The 20639-nt window shown below is 38.7% G+C and overlaps 1 long non-coding RNA gene across 24 annotated transcripts in view; it reads left to right on the forward strand.

Moving 5' to 3' along the window:
- LOC126637665 (uncharacterized) overlaps window positions 1-20639 on the forward strand; it is a 77359-nt gene that overhangs the window by 39831 nt on the left and 16889 nt on the right. For 19 of the 24 annotated variants that reach the window (XR_007628401.1, XR_007628402.1, XR_007628393.1 and 16 more), the window contains 4 exons: window positions 5535-5699; window positions 15422-15566; window positions 16408-16704; window positions 19145-19319. This is a non-coding gene — a long non-coding RNA (uncharacterized LOC126637665). Of the gene's footprint in view, window positions 1-5534; window positions 5700-14480; window positions 15567-16407; window positions 16705-19144; window positions 19320-20639 lie in introns of all 24 variants that reach the window. The other 5 variants (XR_007628407.1, XR_007628415.1, XR_007628400.1 and 2 more) reach the window with 4 other exon arrangements.

Consider the following 20639-nt stretch of genomic DNA (forward strand, 5'->3'; position numbering starts at 1 on the left):
GGCTTTTTGCCTTGGTCATATTTACAGTGTTACACTCGACCTACTTAAATCATTTCAGTAGCAAGCTGGATACTCTCTGAAAGCAGTTCTGATTCCAGACTGAAGAATAGGTGGTTGTTTTAATGGATACAATGAGCTGTCATATAGCCACATTTTAATATGAAAAATAATTATTCTTCTGTAACAGCTGACAGTTTGTTTTGCTGTGGGCAAAACACAGCTTTGATAAAGTACATTGCCTAAATGAACTCACCTAGTTTGAGAAACACACTGCAGTAGCAAATCAGTGTTTTTACTACCTGTGTACAATACATGATTTTATGTTTTTATACATAAAAGAATCTACTGCAGATATTATAAACACAAGACAAATTAAAAAACCCCAACCAAACCAAATATGCCAAAACCCAAAACCACAGCGACAAAAAACAAAGAGCAAAGAGAGCAAAGCCAAGAGCAAGTATTGGTCCACATCAAACGAATCACGTAGTTGATAAATGAAGGATCCCTGCAGCTCCATCTGCGGGGCTATTTCTCAGGCTCTTGTCTTGTAGGACACTGCTGCTCTGTAAGACATCAGAAGGACTTCTGTCAAACTGTGGTGAAGAGAAAAAACCCCTCTCCTCTTAAAAAACCCTAAGCATATTCCCACAAATGCAAGCAAGCAAAGTTTGTGTGTGCGTGCAAAATTAACAGTGCATGTGTCTTAATTGATTGTAAATTAAGCTATTGTGACAGCTTGACAGAACATGATCCTGGAAGATGAGAAATTCCTTTACTCTAAAGAAATGATTTAGAAATATTAGTCTAGGAAATGTAGCTACACTCTTCTTAATATACTGTCCTGGTCAGCCACCACACCTGTATCTCAACCCTCTCAGCCCCATGAGATGCTCCAACAGAGGCGCTGGATGTGTTTCTGGGGAGCAAGTTGACAGCCTCCCACTTCACTGTTTACATTAGTGGCCGCACTTAATCAGAATCATACCAGTTTTTTTCCTGTGCTGGTTTTATCCTTTTTCACTACAGCAGAGAAAGCCAGGATTTTAGAACTGCTCTGCTGGAAAATGTCACGTAAATATTACTGACCTGCTCGGCCAGCAGGAGCTTTGCAGGGCATGCTGCGGGATCGGGCTGTCCCCCATGAAATTAATAACAAAAAAAAATATTTTGCTTTGCTGTTATTTGGACACTTCAGTGAGGAAAGTTCCGTGCGGCTCCTGTGCTGCCGGGATGGGGCAGCAGGTGGCACTGGTGCCGCAGAAACCGCCGCTCACTGCCTGTTCATTGACTCGAAAAGAGGAAAAAAAGGGGGAAAAGAGGAAAGCATTTCCAGGGACTCGTTTCTCTGGCTGTTAATATCTTTTAGGAAAAAAGAAAGTGGTAAATATTAACAAATTGCACTCAAAAATAGCAGATTGTGTGCCCAATTATTTGATTAAGCATACCACCACAAGGAGATTTGATCATATAGAAGAAGTAGTTGCAGTGAAGTAATTGAGATCTGATCCTATAAAAGGAGTGGTTTGATTAAAGGTAGAAAATTGTGCAGCATAATGTATAGAATTGTTGGGAGTGCTGTGTTTGAAGTATGCAACCATGGACACCTCACCAAGAAGTTACTGGACCATGTATACTGCTTGGAAATCTCCTTACCCTCCCCATCTTGATCTGAGTATCTAGGATTCCAATCAGTACAGCTAATTAGAGTTGAGCAATAATTGGTTTTGGATAAAGATATATAGCCTATGGAGCCAATCATTGTAATGGTTACACTTAAGAATGGACTTATGTAACAGAAAAGTATATAAATGAATGGAAGAATGGGCTTATGTAACAGAAAGGTATAAAAATGAATGGATTTTATTGCTAAGTGGAATATGTTTGGAGGAGAATTCTCCCATGTTCCCAGCAAGCTGAATAAAGAAGTGTCTGCTTGTTCACATCAAATTGTTGTTGGATATATTTCCTTCGTCCAGTTTGGTGACAAGGCTGTGCTCAAAATGCACTTTGATTTTAAACGCTTAACTAAGTAAAAATCAATAAACAAAGAGCCAAAAGAAAAAAAACAAAGCCAAACAAAACCAACCCAAACCAACCAACCAAACCCACAAATAATAATAAAAAAATAAAATAATAATAAAGCCAAGCCAAATCATAACAAAACAACAATCCAAACAACAGTCAGCCAATCCCCCCAGTCTGAGATCTGTATGAATATGCTGAAAGACCCAGGAATGTTTCGATCCTCAACTTGACTGGGGAGACGTGGAGAAATGATGACAGGCACAGACAAAGAGGGGTATAAATGAAACAGTTTCAGAAGAGAAGGCAAGTTTGGAAAGAAGAAAAAAAAAGTAATGTGACATATTTGAGTCCCCAGATCATGCCAGAAAATTAAAGGGAAGTGTATAGGTATTGTACAAGAAAGTTTATTTTAGATTCTCTCTCCTGTACTAACAATATAACATGATCCCATTGTACCTATTATCTCATCCTGTCTATTGTTTTGCACAGCCAAATCCTTTTATGTAAGCTGTTACATCTCACCTGACTTCAGTCAGCAATGGTAACATATACCAGCTGTCTCTCCCTGTGCATCCCCCTCCATTCCTGCCAATTCTCTGATCTTTTCAGGAAGATCTCCTTTTTTCACCAATTGTTCTGTCTTTCAGTTCTGAGATTTATGATGATTTACTATCCTTTCCAGCCTCATGAACTCTTCTTCACTGTTCTTAGTTCTGGTGGTTGTTTTCTAATAGTCAAGAGACCTTAAGATCTCTTACCTGTATTTGTTGTTTCTAATTTGGTACTCTCTAATTTAATTATCTGTATTCTAATATTAATCTTGAAAGAAATATAGCTGTTTATAAATAAGCATTGCATGGAACTCTATTGTTGCTTACAGCACATTGCTGAAAGGGCTCATGAAAAAATTAGAGAAAATTCCACATGGTGATCTCATTGATTTTCCTTCTGGCTAGGAAAAACATTTGTTTAGCACGACAAACTTCTTGAATGTATTATAGCTTACAAATGGAGTATGGCATATATCCACTTGTTTGTCATGTCAAAGGTGATTTATTTCTGGATGAGAATAAAAGAAATCTCGTGATTCTGCTACTTCAGCATTGAAGTTAGCCACATTTTCAGATGAACTTTGCTGCTATTTGGACACCTCAGTGAGAAAACTACTGTGAGGGGGGGCCATCAAGTTCTTTGCTATTTCAGGGTGTCCCAATGGTATGTACTATTTAAAAAGACTGGACCCAAGTGGATGTGTAGTGTTTTTAAGTAAAAGCTAATAGCTGTTGCTGCTAAGTAAAAGAAAACTCTGTAAACCAGTGTCTCAGGGGAATTGTAGAGGATGCATGTGTTGACTGTCTGAGCTGCTATGTATTAGCATAAATCCATGAGTTAAATCATTATTTGTAATTTGAAGTTTGCTGAAAACCTTCTAAAGTGAGACCAGAAATAAGATGCACAATTATTTTTGTTTTGCATAATGAGCCTGGCTAAGTAGAAGGTCACCTCAAAGTAGAATTTTTCAAGGATACCAACATTTCCTTATCCTATCCTGTGTGTCTGATAAAATGGCTGGGTCTCAAGATGTGTGCTTCACTAATTGAAGGTCATATTAGCATGAAAGGGTCTAGCCTTGGCTGATAGCTACCATTTCAATTTAACATTGGTTTTCTTATAAAGTAGAAATATGTTTTTCCTACAAGAGTTCCTCTTCATAATGCAATCTCATAAAACCTAAGGTAGAATGGTACATTCATGTCTATCAATTTAATCTTCCCCTTATTTTAAATAAATAGAATGAATGAATAGAAATAAAATCCACACGTAATAGCAAAGATATAATATCATGTGTGTATATGAAATATCACTTGACACTGTTTCTACAGTGAATTAAGGCTTTGTTGATCTTAAGCAAAAAAAAAAAAAAATCAACTGAATTATAACACATAGCTTCAGTGAGGGTTTCCAGGATCTTAGAAATTAATGCAGTGTTCATGAATATGGAAAAGGTTTCCTTGTGGGACTCAGAAATGAGGTGACAGTGCAGCAGCTGGCCAACAAATCCATGTGACTATTGGTACAAGGGTATAAATATCATCCACTGCTGCAAGCGTAAGTTAAAGATGTGGTATAGATCAGTTTTTAAGTTGTCTGCTGTGCAAAAGAACTGAACCTATCATTTAGGTTTTATTGTGGGGCCAGGGCATTCCTTTGAAGCTTCAGGTGCTGGCTGAGGCAGGACACTTGGCTCAGTGATTCATTGCTCCTAATCAGGTCAGTTGTTTCTTACAAAACTAGCACTTACTAGATACTTAGGTCTTATTTTTGCATTGAGAAGTGTTCTGTAAAAGGAGTATGACTCAGGTTCCTAACAGCTGTAGATTCTATTCAGGTAGCAAGAAGTTAGGTGCATTTTAAAAGTATTTAGAGCTAATGAAAATCAAAGCATTTTGAAATTAGTCTCAGGTGATAAAACCATGATCCTAAATTGCAGTTCTCTGTAACTGTGTAAATTCTGTCCAGCATAATTGGCTCGAATTGCCATCTAGATGTTAAAAATATCAGTCACCTCAGATAAGTTGTTAGCAGGTGTGCAAATTAGTTTGCACATAAAATAGGTCTTGACAGGTCCCAAAATTAAAACTGCCTTGTTCCATGTGCCTCTATTTAGTCCTACTTCACCAGAGACCCCCATCTGAAAGTTGTCTCTTTACTGATTTGTGACATAATGGAGAATCAGATTAATGATAACTGGGATAGCAGCATGATATAGCATGTTAGGAAGGGGACATATTACAGCTGCCTTTGTCTGAGCATCAGTACATGACTCTGGGAGGGTTTTGTGCCACAAGCTGAATGTCTTGTAAAACCTTGTCAGAACGATTGGTATTCTTGATCAAGGGTTTTGGGTTTTTTTCTGCATTTGAATGAGAATAAATTATAATAGTACAGTTAGCATTTGTTTAGAGAGAAGAATTTGTGGCCGTACTGGAGAATGCTGAGCAAGGAGACAACGCTGAAGGGACGCCTCTGTTTCTGAGTAATTGGGCAGCAGGATCCCAAAGCAATTTGTTTCTTATACAATCTTCCCCGCAAAACTCTTTGCTGAAATATATGGATACCTGTGATGTGTCACCCTGAAAAAAATCAGCACAGGATTTCCTGCAATTTTATTTTGTACACATCAACATGTTTCTTGATTAGACTTCAAGCTTTCAAAAAAGATGCCAGTGTTTTCCTGTGGTAAAATTAGGACTTAAATCTTCATCCAGTGCTTTTTCTCACAGCACTGCTCTCTGTGGACAGAAGCAGACAATCTGCACATGCTTTGTTCTCTGTCCACATCTCTGGCACATGTTCAGTGACATTGTATAGACCAAAACATTACTGCAAGCTCTGGTTTCCCAAACGCTGTCAGGTCAGAAAAATGGTTGACCGAGATCAGGTGACTTATTTTTCATAGTTGTGTTTTGTTTTGTTGTTGTTGCTTTGTGGTTTTTTAATTATAGGTCAGAAGAAGAAAAGGCTCATTACAATCACAATATATGCCATGCATAAACCCTAATTTACAACTGTGGGGGAACACTGTATTCTGGATTAGCTGTCAGTTGTAGACAGCAGCTATCACTTCAGAGTTACAACAAAGGAGAAATGGAAGGCTTCTCTGCTCCCAGGTACTGTTCTATTCTGCAGTGTCATGGTGAAATATTAATTACACTTATCAGAACAGGATTAAACGTGGAATGAATGATTAATTATTTGGCACTGGGATAGATTAAAGTTCTGTCCGGGGTTTATGTATTCATTAATTACTTGTTAAATCAAAGTGACACTACTTTGGAGGAGGAGCAGTCTTTTCAGCTGTGCTGGTGCAGTGGTTTGTACAATTTATTTGGTGTTCGAAGGTGCTATCTGTAACAAAATAATTGTTGTGATAATATATTCTACTTCTTAAGCATGATGAAGAAATCTTTAAGTCTGTAGTGTACAGTTTGCTTCCTTGCAGGTCTTAGCCTTTTATTATTGTCTGGTATGATGTTTTGAAAGGTATAAGACTTAATGTAACACATCCTTGATGAATTTTTGCTATCAGAGCAGAACAATAGGCTGGAGTGGCTTTACTGGTGCTCCTCAGCAGAAGAACCTGCTAACAAGAAAGCAGATAAGTGTAAGCCCTCCCTGCTGGGTGGTTACCTGCCCAGTACCTCCCCTGGTGTGGTCATTCCATGCCATAGAGGTCACGTATTCTTTAGCAGGATAGGACAGCAGGAGGCTCATACTCATGAGTGTGCCTAAAACATGTATCTTAGAGTGTTTGTGAGCTGACAAGATTTTCCAAGAACCTTGGGAAGGCTCCACTTTGTGCTGATGGCATTGTATACATAGAGACTGTGCCTTGTGGTATTTTCACTTAATTTTTACTGGGCTGATGTCAAGATTGACCAGTTACTGCAATTACTTGGATCTGGTAGCACTTTATGCATATAGTGACACAGACTGAAGGCTGCCAAACAGGTTCAGCTTTGCCCTGTCCTCCCTTAATAGGAGGTAGCCATGCTGTTCTTCACCATTGCTTATATTAAATAGCTTGTAGTCATGTATGCCATTGAACTCTCAGCTGATATTTTGGGAATGATAAAAGCCATCACGTACCTGCATTGTTTTCTTTGTATAAGGGATTCCCACTTTCTCCTCAAAAGACCTGTTTTCATGATGTTCAGTATTTAACAAAGGGAGCCAGGACAAGGTTTGTCACTTTGTGACTGAAGGTTTACTAACATAGGTAAATACTCATCCTTCAGCTTCTTGTTTTCTCTTTCCCACTGCATATTGCTGACAGTGCAGAATCACAAGCTGTAGGGTTTGAGTGTTTATAAGAGTTGTAGAGGTTGATTAAAACCAGATTCTGTTTGGGTCTATGTGGATGTCACAGTGTGAAGAGAAAATAAGAGAACTGGTCAGATGCCCAGGTACTTCTAGAAATGAAAAATGGGGAAAAAGTGTCAAAATGTATGAACACATTTGAAAAGATTAACCTCCCCCAGGCACCCCCCACCCTGCTCCAGAGAACTCAGCTGTTTGCAACATTGCCAGGACCACAGATAGCAACTGCAATGAGATGGTTATCCCTTCAGGAAAGCCCTAAAATTCCAGGACTTGAGAGATAATATTATGAATGTAGCACTGCTGAGAGAGGCTAAAGAACATGTCACACTGAAGATGTGATATACCACACAGGATCAATAAACAGCCCTCTGACTAACTGGAAACAGTGGTGCAGTTTCTCATTTCTTCCTCATTTCAATAAATCCATTAGTATCAGTTGTGTGTCAAGTTGTGTGTCCCAGTGGTGCTGTGTCAAGAAAGGATGTTCACTAACCTAAGTGCAGGGGACACTTTTGGGGGAGCATGCCTTTTCTGCAAAGCATTTCCCAGGTTCTGGAGGCTGCTGGATTTGTGAGTTGTCATATTTATTAGTCAATTCCCATTTGTCACCATCATTATTAAAAATGACAACATCAGTTTTTGTATCCTAGACTATGTTGTACTGGTCTGAGTAATAACATTCTTTATTTTTAAGTCAAGAGCATTTTGTTTATGTACTCTATCCACAGGGGGAAATATACTTCTGCTATTGCTGCAGTGCACAAGGGACAGTTAAATCTAATAAGTTAATCTAGACTTCTAGAAACAAAATTAAATTTTCAAATAAAGGCAAACTGACAGCTAAGGCATAAATCTTTTATTTAAAATAGAAAATAATCCCATTCAAATGCAATCAGAGAAGACAGATGTAGGTAAAAAACCAAGTAGAGATAGGATATATGGTGCATAAATTTGCTATGTCTGTGTGATAGATCAAACAGGGTGACCTTAAAAATGTTCCTAAAACATCAGCTAAAATATGAAATTTGCATATATTTAAATACTGCTTGTTAATGAAAGATGGACTAGAAAGAATGTTAACACTGAAAGTAAAATATAACACAGGTGTAAAGTGTATAACAGAAAGGTCACATTAGCTATCAGCGGCTAAAATGTAAATATTTACTAGCTTGAAGTTGGCAGGAAGTTCTATAAACTAGAAATATTATCTTCTACTGTTTAATATATCTTCTTAGGGAAAATATTTAGCTGAAAAAAAAAGACCTTGATTCAGCAAAGTTCCTAATTAACTAAATGCTTAACTCCAGACATCCTCTTAGATCCAAATTACCTTAATGGGACTACTCACAGATGCAGTTTTACTAGAGACAAGGGCAGGTCCCTCTGATGAAGCATGTTACCAAAATCACAGAGGCTGCTATGGAGTTTAACCTACATTTGGATTGGTAAAAGGGTTGTTTATACTCAGACTTCTCAAGTATTTTTCATTCTCTTTTTCTGGTCCAAATCTGTGTTAGATGGTTGTGTTTCTATCTGTGAGATCAGACTGGCACCTGGGAGGTGGCATTTATTTCCTATTCAGGAGAGAAAATGTAGCTTGTCAAGAGGACCTGATATTAAGTCACAAGGAGCTCTTTTGTGTAAATAGTCTCCTTGGACAAAAAGCTGCCTGGGGTTTCTTGATTCCTGCTGTCATTCTTTACTGGATACCTTTTCCTCTGTCACCCTTTCCTCACAGCAGCATGTAAGCCATGCTGCTTCCTGGGCTAGGATGTGTTGAGACTGAGTCCCCCCAGGTGTCTGCAGTGAGCCTCCAGCTTTTTCAGCATGTCCTCAGAATGGGAATTTCTCCAACTACGTAGGCAATGGCATAAGAACCTCTTGTTCAGCTCCAGTGCCCTTAAAGAGCTTGAGACTGGCCTGTCCATCTGGTCATCCCTAGAAGTACATTGTAATTATCTCCTGGTTCTTAATAATTCTGGGTTTTCTAGAGATTTCCGCTGTAATTGGATCAGTCATTAATGTAGCCCAGATTTCCTACAGTATTCTGCTGAGATTACACCTGTTCCAGTACAGTGACCCAGTTAGAGCCAAGATTCTTGTGTGACTATGAAAAAGGAAATCCATTTGTAAAGTGTTATAAGTATTTTGATGTACAGTATCACAATAAAAGATATATAGTTAGTGTGAAAAGCATTGTCCAGTCCATGGAAACAGCAGATGGATGTGTCAGTGGCCTTCCACCAATCCAGACGTGGATGTAGGTACTGACAGGCACAAGGGGATTTATCCTTTCAATTTCCTTGTTTGGTGTTTTATTCTGTTTATTCTGCTGTTTTGTTAGCTCATTAATGTTCTTTTTTGTGGGTTTTGTGAATGATTTGCTTTTAAAGTGGTATAATCCTGAGAGGTCTTTTTTGTATTCATTGCTAGGAAAAGTGTAAATTCTTCAAGTCATTGATTAGTGACAAATGCCATCTTTTGAGAAGTTCTCTTAATCTTTGAGATGTCTGTTTTGAAGGTCACTCCCATTTATTAAAGAATTGCAACTGTACACCTGAATATTTCATGAATTGCTGGTATTGTTTGTAGCTTTTGCAACACTTCTGCATAGGAAACAAGTCAGATAGGAGAAAGATTTTTAAAATAACCCAGAAAGCCACATATTGACCTATTATTTTGTTGTTATTGGTTAAGTTGGATTTTTTCTGTCACGTTTGTATTACATGACACAGGACAAATAAAAATCTGAGGTGGTCTATATGTGCACTATGGCAATACTGTCTTCACACCGAGTGTCAGCTGCGTGGGGTTGTTCACGCTGTCCTGATAAAGCTCTGGTAACAGCTGCAGCATATAGGGTGAAAATACAAACCCAGAGAACAACAGAAAATAGCCAAGGGGGCTTACAATAAAACTGTGTAGGTTCATCGCTGGATTCCCTCCACTGAGTTGCATGGTACACATCTCAGGCCCTCTTCTTTGGCCTTGGTTCCTGAGGACTGTCCTTCTCTGTATAAGGCAGGATTTGGTGCATCATGAAAAGCATGAGTTTCTCACTGTTTCTTGATGAGGGCTCTTTCTGCACGTGGCAGGAGCCTGTCATTCCATAACAAAGGTCTTAGACTCAGTCTCCACTGATGATTTGTGTTTAGGTGTCTTACAGTTGCACTGTCTCACCTCATGGTACCTCACACTGTGGGATGGTTAAATCCAGGTCATTTATAAAAGATTTGGTCTGTGAAAGAAACTTTTCTATATGTTGTTATAATAAAACATGCCTTGGCAGGAGGCATTTTGTAAATGCTGCTTGCAGGACTGCATTAGTGTAAAATTTAAAATTTGCCCTGTACTCTCAGCACTCTGAAAACTCAGTTTCCAGGATTACATGAACTTTACTCACATACTGTTTTCTTTAAACTTGAAACTTTAGGCTGCTTTGTAGATAGATTTAGGTTATAGAATCATTAGGGAAATTAGGTTTATTTGTTTATAAGGAGGCTGTTCAAAAAATGATTTACTGTTCCAGTGTGGTCTTTCCTATGGGTTAGGCACAGTAGAGTATGTGTATTGGGGCAGCCAAAATACAAGTAGACAATTAGCTTTTCTACCAGAGACTAGTTTTGTTAACATTCCCTTGATTTGACAGCTGGAATAGATGAATGTCATTACTGACCTTTTCGATTTTACAGCTTCTTCACTTCCATAATTCCAACTCCTGCAGCTGCACAATGGAAATGAACTTTAATAATGTTCCCCAAACTCCTGAAAATGCCTTACTTAACAGTCACATTTTACAACACTCTAAACAATTGGAACCTTTCATATTGCTGCTTTTAAAAGCATAGACTAAATCAATTAGCATTAGCAATTATGTGGTGGACATTTCATGACTGCTTTTGTGGAGCAGATCTGAATAATCAGGCATAAGGTATCCACACTTCAGTGTGATATACAATGATGGAAAAATTTATTCCTGAGTTTTAATTATTGCTGGAAGATATTCTCTAGGTTCTGCAATTAATGCCTTTCATTTAAGGTTATAGGGTCAAATACTATTCACTTTAGTAATGTGAATTATTTTACTGAAGCTAATATAAGTAAATATAAAGAGCAGAAACCAGTTATAGAATGTAAATTCCAAAGGTGCAATTGTGTAAGCTGTGGTATCCCACTGAAATCAAAGTAATGAAAAGATGTTGTTCTAGGTGAGACTCTGCTGTTGTTCTTAATGTAATTAATGACAGTCTGCATTTTTTTAAAATTATGTTCTAGTTAAAAAAAGAGAGAGGGTTAGAGGGGATTCCATCACTATGGAGAACATGAGGTGAAGTAACTTGAACTATTATTCCGATTGGGGTTTTTGTTTTGGGGTTTTTTTGTTTGTTTGTTTGTTATATATACAAAATAAGACTAGTCCAGATTTGACAATCCAGATCAGGTAAAAGCATAGGATTCAAAATTGGAAAGCAAGGTGAAATTGTACAGAATAGCAAAGCTAACCTTAGAAACAAGAATCCAAATTGTTAGTGATGTTACATGGTGGGCTCCAGGGGTGGCTGGGGCCCGTTAGCTGCTGTGACTGTGGGGCTTACAGAAAAGCTCACCAGCAGTGACCTCTTGCTCTTCCTCTTGCCAGACAGCCTGGTTAAGTCCACAGTGTATTAAGCACATTTTAACATATTCTAATAGTCCTTTTGAAAGGCTTATTTCAAAGCTCTCGTGTAGCTAATGGGTTGAGTCTCTTCTGAGATCTCAAATATCCTAATGAGATTAACTCATTAAATAACTGCCCATCACTTAGTTGCTGATAATTGTTTCATTTGTGGCACTGGAAGAGAGAGCTGCCTCTGAAAATGTTAGCACTGTTTGCAGATGATTTCTCTTTGAACATTTTTAGATTATTACATTTTCCACTCTAGACAAGCCAGTATCATTTTCCCTGTCACATGGATGGACTGGGACTATGCAATAACAGTGTTCCTCCCTTCAGGTTCATCAGGCAAAGGTGACAGGTTTTGCCACCATGACATTACCTCCTTCTTTAAGGAACAAGGCTTAAACTTCACTGTGACTAATTAGTTGTCTCTCAAGGGATGGATTTGTCGGTGCTTACACAAGCAGAATGGCACAGATGCCTTCCACATATCCCAAGGAAGGAAAAAGTAAAATAATTCCACCTCAAATTTTACAAATTGGCCAAAAAAACCCACCACAAAAAAAATACACATATGAATATTTATGAAACAGTAAAACCATGGCAGAAAACACAGGATAGCACTAAACCTGCATACTAGTGTCAAGTGGCAGGAGATGCTGCCTCCTTTTAACAGAGGTGGTTCGAGTCTCATTTCTGCTGCCTTATTTGTGCCCCAATGATCAGGGACAGCTTAGGAGTAAGTGGCTCCTTGGGGAAAGGCCAGAAAGGAGTTTGTTTTTCGAATGCCTCATGCAGGGAGCAGATGAACCTTGGTGTGGAAACAGGTGGCAGAGGTGCCAGGAAGAGGTCCAGGCAGCGAGACCAGGTTTGGCTGTCAAGTTATGCTGGTTGCTCCAGTTTCAAGACACAAATGTTCTGTCTCTGGACAAAGGACACACATAGTGCCAAGCCTGTGAGATTCCTTTGAGGAGCTGACTAGCCTTGGGTTGCTGGCATGCTTTAACTTTAACAAGCCTGGGAGTTTCCAAGCAGGATTTCTCTCAGGAACTCTCAAAAGAAACAAGGAGCTGTTGCTGTCACCTTGCGCTTACACATGGGTAGTAGTATGTGTACTTACATCAGCAGCCTTTGGGAAAATAACAGTGCCAAGCTCTAATCTGAGATGTCCCTATAGCACAACCAGCACATAACCATGTTTGTTTAAGGCACAGTTTGAATGGTTAGAACAAGCTGGGATATTTCTGTCCAGTTAATGAACCCACACTTGCAAACGAGACGTGCTATTATGATGACTGATTAAGACCACACTGGTATTGTGATGATACCAGTGTAAAATCAGTAATTTCCTTTATAGCTCTTAAGGATATAAAACAGTATTACATGCAATGTTTAAAAGATTTAAGATATTTTTCTTACAGGCTGTGCAGCTCAGGTGTTTGTCTACATGCAGTCTTTCTGGTTGCTTCTAAAGCAAGCTCTGGTTTCTGGATGGGAAGCTGCTCAAGGAACTTGAAGGGTGTTCTTTAACGTTTTTCAGTGGTATGAGCCTGTCTTGCTTTTCAGGATTTATTTTTAGTGAGAAAAGCTGACCAAAAATTATAGTTTTGCAAATAAAATGTGAGGATTTTGACTGTTGGGGGGGGAATATATATAACACCATCACATTTTTTTCCTGTTTTTATGCTAATCTGGTGTTGGTTAAACCATTTAAAATAACAATGACTTTTGAATTAGGACAGAAGGTAAGATGGGAAAGTATTTTGTCTTATTTTGTTGAAGCCATGGTCTCTTATTACAGATACAAATAGAAGGACACAAAAAAATTCTTAATTGTCTGCACAAGGACACAGTACATGTTCATTGCTAGGGTGAACAGTATCTGAACTATTGAACCTACTAATATAAATCCTTCTTGTGTTTGATGAGTGGATTTTTGTTGTTGGTTTTATTGTCTTTCAGGTTTTTTAAACTTAGTTGAATAAGTCAACTGAAAACAAATAGAGCAATGCATTTTGAGCATAGCCCTATGGTTGGTCAAATTTTTAGACATGAAATGCCTAGGCTGTGATCCTAAGCACAAATACTGGAGTCTAAATTATACATATCTTTACTTCTTTTGCACTGTAAGATAACGTGTTATACTTCAGAACTGTCCTCCACGTTCTTGGAATGTAATGTTTTCAATGCAGAAGTGGAAATATCTCTGTTTCCTAAGGGTGGGCCCTGTTTGGGTCCATTCAGATGAAACTGCAGTCAATGTCTGTTTAGATGCAGCACCACTAGTAAATAAAACAGAGCAGCAATATTTCATTGCTCATTTTTACTTGCTGTAGACTTGTTTTAAAGACAGCAGAAGGAAATGGGAAAGGAGGAGAACTGCCAAAGTCACATCTGTACCTAACTGTGTCTAACATTATCTTTTATGTCAAATCATTATCATACCCAAGAAAAACCACTGGTGTTTAGTGCCAGCTGTCTGCTGATTACAGCAAAGGAACTGGGAGAAAACACCAGGAGCAAAGCAATCATTAAAGAGATATGGTACCTCTGTACTATTGACACTTTTAGGTGTTTGCAGTGTCACTTTGGAGTAGTGGCAGGAGGCAGTGTGGTGTGGAGCTGGAAAGCACATGGAAATGACTTGGCCACTCAGCTGAGCTGTGACAGCAGTGCTTGCTGCCAGTCCACTTTCCAGGAGGGAAAGGGCAGCAGGAGTGATCTGGAAGAGCATCCAGCACAGTTGCTCAGGACTGGCCCTGACAGTAGGCATCCCACTACTGCCTTCTGTTTGCTTCAGTGATGAAATTTGTTGACTCAGACGTTTGATTAATATTTAATGTGAGAGGCAGCAGTTGATGCTGATTTAAAAGAAGTGAATGTACGCTGTTATCTCTTGTGTTTTTCACAGATACAAATGATGACAGATTTCAATATTACTTTCAGAATTACTCTGGGAAAGGATGTGTTCAGTCCAGGATGCAGTCCATGGTGAGGGGTGTGCTCTGGAAATGCAAAATAATAACATCTTATGTTAGTATCATAAACCACTGATTACATGTGCTTTGATGTGAAGAACCACACTGCCAACCGAACTTATAGCTGTGGTCGGGGACAGATTCACCATGTGATCATTTTTAGCCAAGCAGTTTCTGAATCATGTGCCTATAATTGCTTCAGATTTCTGGTATTGATCTCTTATGTCAAAATAATTGAACTTTATGGCTGACTTCTGATGCTTATTGAGAAATCATATAATTACTTCCAACCAGCTGTGAGTCAATAGCAGTTGAGTAGATACCACTCTCAGAGTGCTTGATATATAAATTTCCTTCTAAATAAACACAAGACCTACAATATGTTAACAAATCTAGGAGCCTGGATGCAGGATCCTAAGTTACATCATTACATCACCTAATATTTGTAACACCTGAAATACCTGTTGTGTGTTTGCACATAAAATATACCTACTCCAGCCCCAGCCCTACAAGCTGAGGGACTGCTGTGCCTGCAGAGCTGCAGCAGGCTCTGCACCAATGCAGCAGTTTGAGATACCGAGCAGGGATCGAGGTCTTGTTGGCCTGGCAGAAACTCTTCAATTTCCATTTGAAGTTCACACCAGTCTAGAAAATCCTGTCCTAAATATCACTTGCTTTTTTTAGCTTTGCCTTTACTCCTTTGTTTATACCAAACTGTCTGGAGCCTTATTTACAAAGCCCTGTATCCAGCACACAGAAATCCTTGTTCTCCTTCAGAGACGGTCTTCAGAGTAGACATACATGTATAGTCTGTTCTTCAAAAAGCTCATGCTTCTATGATTTCACAAAAACCTATCATTTCTGTTGACTACAGGTTGGTGACAAATAAACAGTTGCAACCCTTTTGAACAGGGAGTTTAAAAAACCTCCCGGATAAGCTGAAAATCTTTTTCTAGAACAGCTTAAGCCGAGAACTTTCGTGCCCCGCTGCTGATGGGGAATAGACACACACAGAGCTGGTAAGGGACTTGGGTGATTAAAAATGTTTTACTTGAAAGTAATGAAGGCTTGGTGTTGCCTTTTTGAATAGCTTTAGCTGTCAATTTCTCCACCAAATCCTACCTGAGAAAGCACATTATCTTCACTGAGTCTTGTTTCCCATGTAATCACTGTGCTGCTAGTGCTGGTTTTATTCACTCCTGCATTTCTTTAAATATTGTTTTATTAATTCTCTTTCCTTAAGGGGAATGAAGCATTAATCAGCCAGTGCATTTAGTACCTACTTACATTAATATCTAGGCAATGCAGTGATTTAGAATTCTTTACACCTTTTTTTGCAGGTTTTTGTTATATTTCTTAGTGTCTTGAGGATGCCTTTCCTCATGACACTTTACAATAAACCTTTGCAAAATGAATAGCTTTCATTATGAAATCAATGATATTCCCTCTAAACTTCAGGGGCAATGTCAAAGAAAAGCTACTATAATTGCTAATGCTGAGCAGTTTTTTATGACCAAACTCTACTTTCCAGATGTCACAGCAATTCAGTCATCACCTTCCTCAGCACTTTTGCCTTCCCTTGTCACTGTGGTTCTCTTTCTCAAGAAAGTGACTGTCAACCATGTCTTTTTCTGTTCTTACGTCTTTACTTTGTTTTCCGTTTGAATTCAACCTTAAATTTACCATTTTAAGCAGAAATGGCATGAAGTTTATACTTGAGACTCTGCATAGCAGGAACCTCTGGCCACTGTCTCTCCCAAAGCATGATTATAAAAATGAATTTTAATTCTGAAGCACAAGAAGTAGTTATTAAGAACTTACTGTATTAATTTTAATTCCTTTTTTTTTTTTTTTTTTCAGGAAGATCTACCATACAGGCACAGAATGTGACCAGTAGACACTTCTGAGTACTGTCTTAGGTGTTGCAGATTTTATCTTGAAGCAGGGTCTGTAATAGCATTTTTAAGAAGCCAAATCCAGGGTGCTTACTGGGACTAGGCTCTGGGGTGTTTCCTGCTTGCACTGGTTGGGTCCAGATGTGAGCATTCTGCTCAGTTTGATCCTGGCTGGCACATGGAGAGAGTTAAGGACCTCTGGGGCCCAGAGGAAATGGCTGGACAGAGAACTTCCCAGGACTGCTGCATCGGCTGCAGACATGTAAGTTCCTCAAAGTTCTGCTCAAGATTAAATTAGGCACGTTGTCTCTTAAAGTGGACCTTTGTTCTTTTGTGTTTATCTATCACAGCAACAGGGAATGTGGACTCCTAGGTCTGGTAAAAGCCTTATGAACTAACAGGTAGAAGTTGTTCATTAAAAGCAGATAGTGTGGTTGTTCCACTTTTCAAGATCTTACCAAGGTGCAAAACTGCATCAGCCTGTCTCTGTCTCAGAGACACAGTTTCTTGCCCTACCATTTTTTAAGGTAATCCTCTGGTTCACAAGCAAATACAATTGAAATACTACAAGTTGACATCATCTTGGTATTCTCTTGATTAAAAACAGTTTAATGTGTCTTCCTATTTTTAGTACAGAAATAGACATCTGAGTCACTAATTTGTTTGCCTTCTTTGAGGCTGTTGAAATGTAAAAAAGATGAGTTAGCAGCCCCTGGCAGTGGGGGCTATAATGGAGATGTTGACAGGTAGATTTGTAGTGGGATCAGGCTACCAGGCACTACAATTACATTTCACTCAGAGTGAAATGTAACTTTGACTTTGACTTCTTTAAGTAGTAGCTGTAGTTAAACAACTCTTTAAAGCCTGTCTCACCTCTATACCTGTTTAGATGATTGAATTTTTCTCATAACCAGTGTACCATACCAGTGGTTATCCTGATGCTCTGTTTCACTTCAAAGGCATACGATTGTCTTATCTCATTTCCTGCCTTAATTACTTTAAATGTACTGACAAGCACAACTGACCAATTATCAGTACTTTTTCTCATCTTATCTCATTTGTTATCAGTGATGCTCTTCCGTGTTGTAATTACTTCTCAATTTTTCATGACTCAGAATAGGAGATGTACATAATGAATACAAATAACAAATTGATTAAATGTAACATGCATTGTAGCACCAGTGAGATTGTCATTTGTTATTAATGGCAGAGATCTGTCAGGTGCTTGTGAAAAGGCTTGTGACGCACAGCAATCCAAACCTAATAGCTGTAGGACTGTAGCTGACCTTCAGCAGTTTAATTGTCATTCAGCACAAACGAAAGCTACACATGATTTTCAGGATAATTTGATATTTCTCTGTTTTGGTGCCATCCTAATTTTGGGGCTTTAATAGCAAAACTTGCAAGTTGGGACAACTAGGAATATTTCAATAAACGGCGTGTCATTGTAAGGCACCAAATTTCAAAGCCAGAGCTGTCCTGTAGGAGCTAAAATACTGATTTTTCAAGGCCTTTGCCTGCACTGGTGTGATGAACAGCACAGAGTCAGGGAGCTCATGCAAGAAATACAGAAATCTGCTGTTCAGATCTCTGTGCTGGATTTAACCAGGCACCTTTTGAATCCTTACTAATTTACCAGGCATCAGTCAGTGGACTTTTCTGGGGACTTGTTCAACTGTTCCTGATCAAACTGGTTCATCTTACATAAATAAACTGGTTCATCTTGTGTAAATAAGTATCCAGTGGAAGCTGGTCTTCTGCGTACTGGAGGGAAGTATTTACTGTTAGAGTTGGTGGTGCTGAGAGATCTCTTCCATACCAATGTCTGACAGTCAAAAATCTTTTGTGGAAGGAGGAAAGTTTTCTTTACTATATTCAAGAGAAACAGATAGGAAGGCTTAAAAATGAAAATGGCAATGCAGGAAATTACTTCCCAGCTCTGAACCTTAAAATCCAAACAGCTGAATCCTTGCCCCCCCACATGCAGCTCCCTAATTTCAGTGTGGTTCAAGAAAAGTTGTTTGGTTTTTTTCCAGAATCAGAGCCCTGATAATACCTTATTTCATTCTTGATGTACATTTCTTTTGTTGCATCAGCTTCAAAACTACTTTGCACCAGGTAAAGATCTGACTCATGGTCAGTTAGCTTTAGCCATGGACCATACTTAAGTAAAAAAACCCATAAAACAGTTTTCCTTTCAAATTACATGTTAAAGTGTGGACATCAATATTATTTACCTAGTCTAACCAAATAAATGAAGATTAAATCTTGTTATTTAATTCTCTCAGCTTCTGCTTCATAAGTGAATGTAGGGATTTTATGGGCATTATTGAAAACAAAAATTTTGATTATAAAGCCTTTGAAGAACTAAATAAAAATGTTATGCAGTTGTTACACACCACAAGAAGAAAAGAATCTCTGAAATTTACTCTGAAATTAGAGACTTTATTCTGCATAATTTATAAAGTGAGTATTCATAAAAAGGACTACAATTGAAACTCACCTGTCATCAAAAGTAAAAGGATGAAAACAATAGCTAAGACTGAGGCGGGGAAATGGTGTTATGGATGTTATTTCCTAAATATTTTCAAAGGAACGGTTTCTACCAGTTACTGAGGAAATTAAGGAAAAGTGACGAAGCAACAATCATTTCCAAGTAATAGTTCTTTTTTCTTTTCATTATCTGTGCTGTCTGCCCTCAGATCTCCTGCATTGTTCAGATTTAAAAACATTTCCTGCTGCAATAGACAAGCCAGAGACTTTCCAGCCAGGCGAGGAGGAGAGCTGAGCTCCTGCAGTGCAGCTCTTACCCAGGGCAGTGCTGGTTCTGCTGCTGCAGCTGGTACTGAACAGACACCTGGGCCGTGTCCACTAACGGTGGGTAATTTTGCTGGCTCAGCTTGGTTTGATTAAACGTGTAAAAGTTGGGCTATAATTTTCAAATAATAAGTTGGACTTCCCCCATTCTGCTTCTTTTCTTTTCCTGCCTCCTAACCTCCTCACAGGGATGGGACTGCTTTTTCTTGCCTTTGGAAACACTTTTGGCTCATCAGGGTTTTCCTCTTTGCTCTGCTGCTGCCAGGGGTTATCTCAGGAGCACCAGTTTTATCTCCATAAGGGATCTCATTGCTAAACAAGAGTCTGCTGGGCAGGATTTACACCCTTCCTCTGGAAACACCAGAAGCTTGTGTCAATTCCTGCTCTTTCATGCTAATGTCAGCTTGTCAGGGACTATCATTCACTGAAAATTTAACAGAGGAAACCTGACAGGATTGGTCTCTTGATGCTACAAAAAAGAAATGTTTAATAATGACAGGATGATACATTTCTACTAAACAGCTGACATTCTGCACCTAAGCACAATGAGCTAATGATTCCCTGTAGGACGAAGCACCCAGTAAAATACTTATGTAATAGATGGATGGACCAAAGATACAGTGAACAATGCAGAAGAGGCAACACCTTATGAGTAAAGTAGCAGAAATCCCTAGTGATTTTCTCACAAAATATGACTATTTGTGAACTCTGAAAGAGTTTCAGGGCTCTTGGCCCAGAATTTTTATGTATGTTTGCCCACATCCATTGAGGTTGTGCCATCCATGAAACTACTATGACAGGTCTCCAAACCTTGCAGAAATTTCAGGTGCTTGTTCCAGATGTGTTGTGAACAGAGGAGTGACTGCTGTAGCCATACACTTCAATAAACTCTCCTTTCAAGATAAATCTGGCTAAATTTTGAAACTTTATGCTGTTAACACCTAAGTCCTTAAGTTGCCCCACTGACAGCTGTAGAAGACTTTGTGGAGCAGCAAATTATTGAGCTTTACCACCCTCTCTCTTCCATTTATTCACCTTCTTTCATGTATAAAGTCATGGGGTTAGGGATAGTTTGACCCGAGGGAGGAACAATGCATTTTTATTTAAAAATGTACCTGTTTAATGTACCTAGTTTCCCCTAGTCTTCCAAAGTATTTCTTGAACATAACCACTCAAAACAGGACTTAGTTCATAATTGGAAAATTTTTAAATACATTTTTCTTCTCTAGGCCCTTTACACTGTATTTGAATTGATGTAAATAACAAAAGCAAGCCAAAAATATTTAACAGTCTGATCAAAAGTACTGTTTCTTCACTTCTTGCATTTTTACTTCTTTGTTCGATAACTCATGACACCACACAGACTGAGCAGTTCAAGGT

The sequence above is a fragment of the Myiozetetes cayanensis genome, unplaced genomic scaffold, assembly GCF_022539395.1.
Source record: "Myiozetetes cayanensis isolate MyiCay16 unplaced genomic scaffold, myiCay2020 scf16, whole genome shotgun sequence".
NCBI lineage: Eukaryota > Metazoa > Chordata > Aves > Passeriformes > Tyrannidae > Myiozetetes > Myiozetetes cayanensis.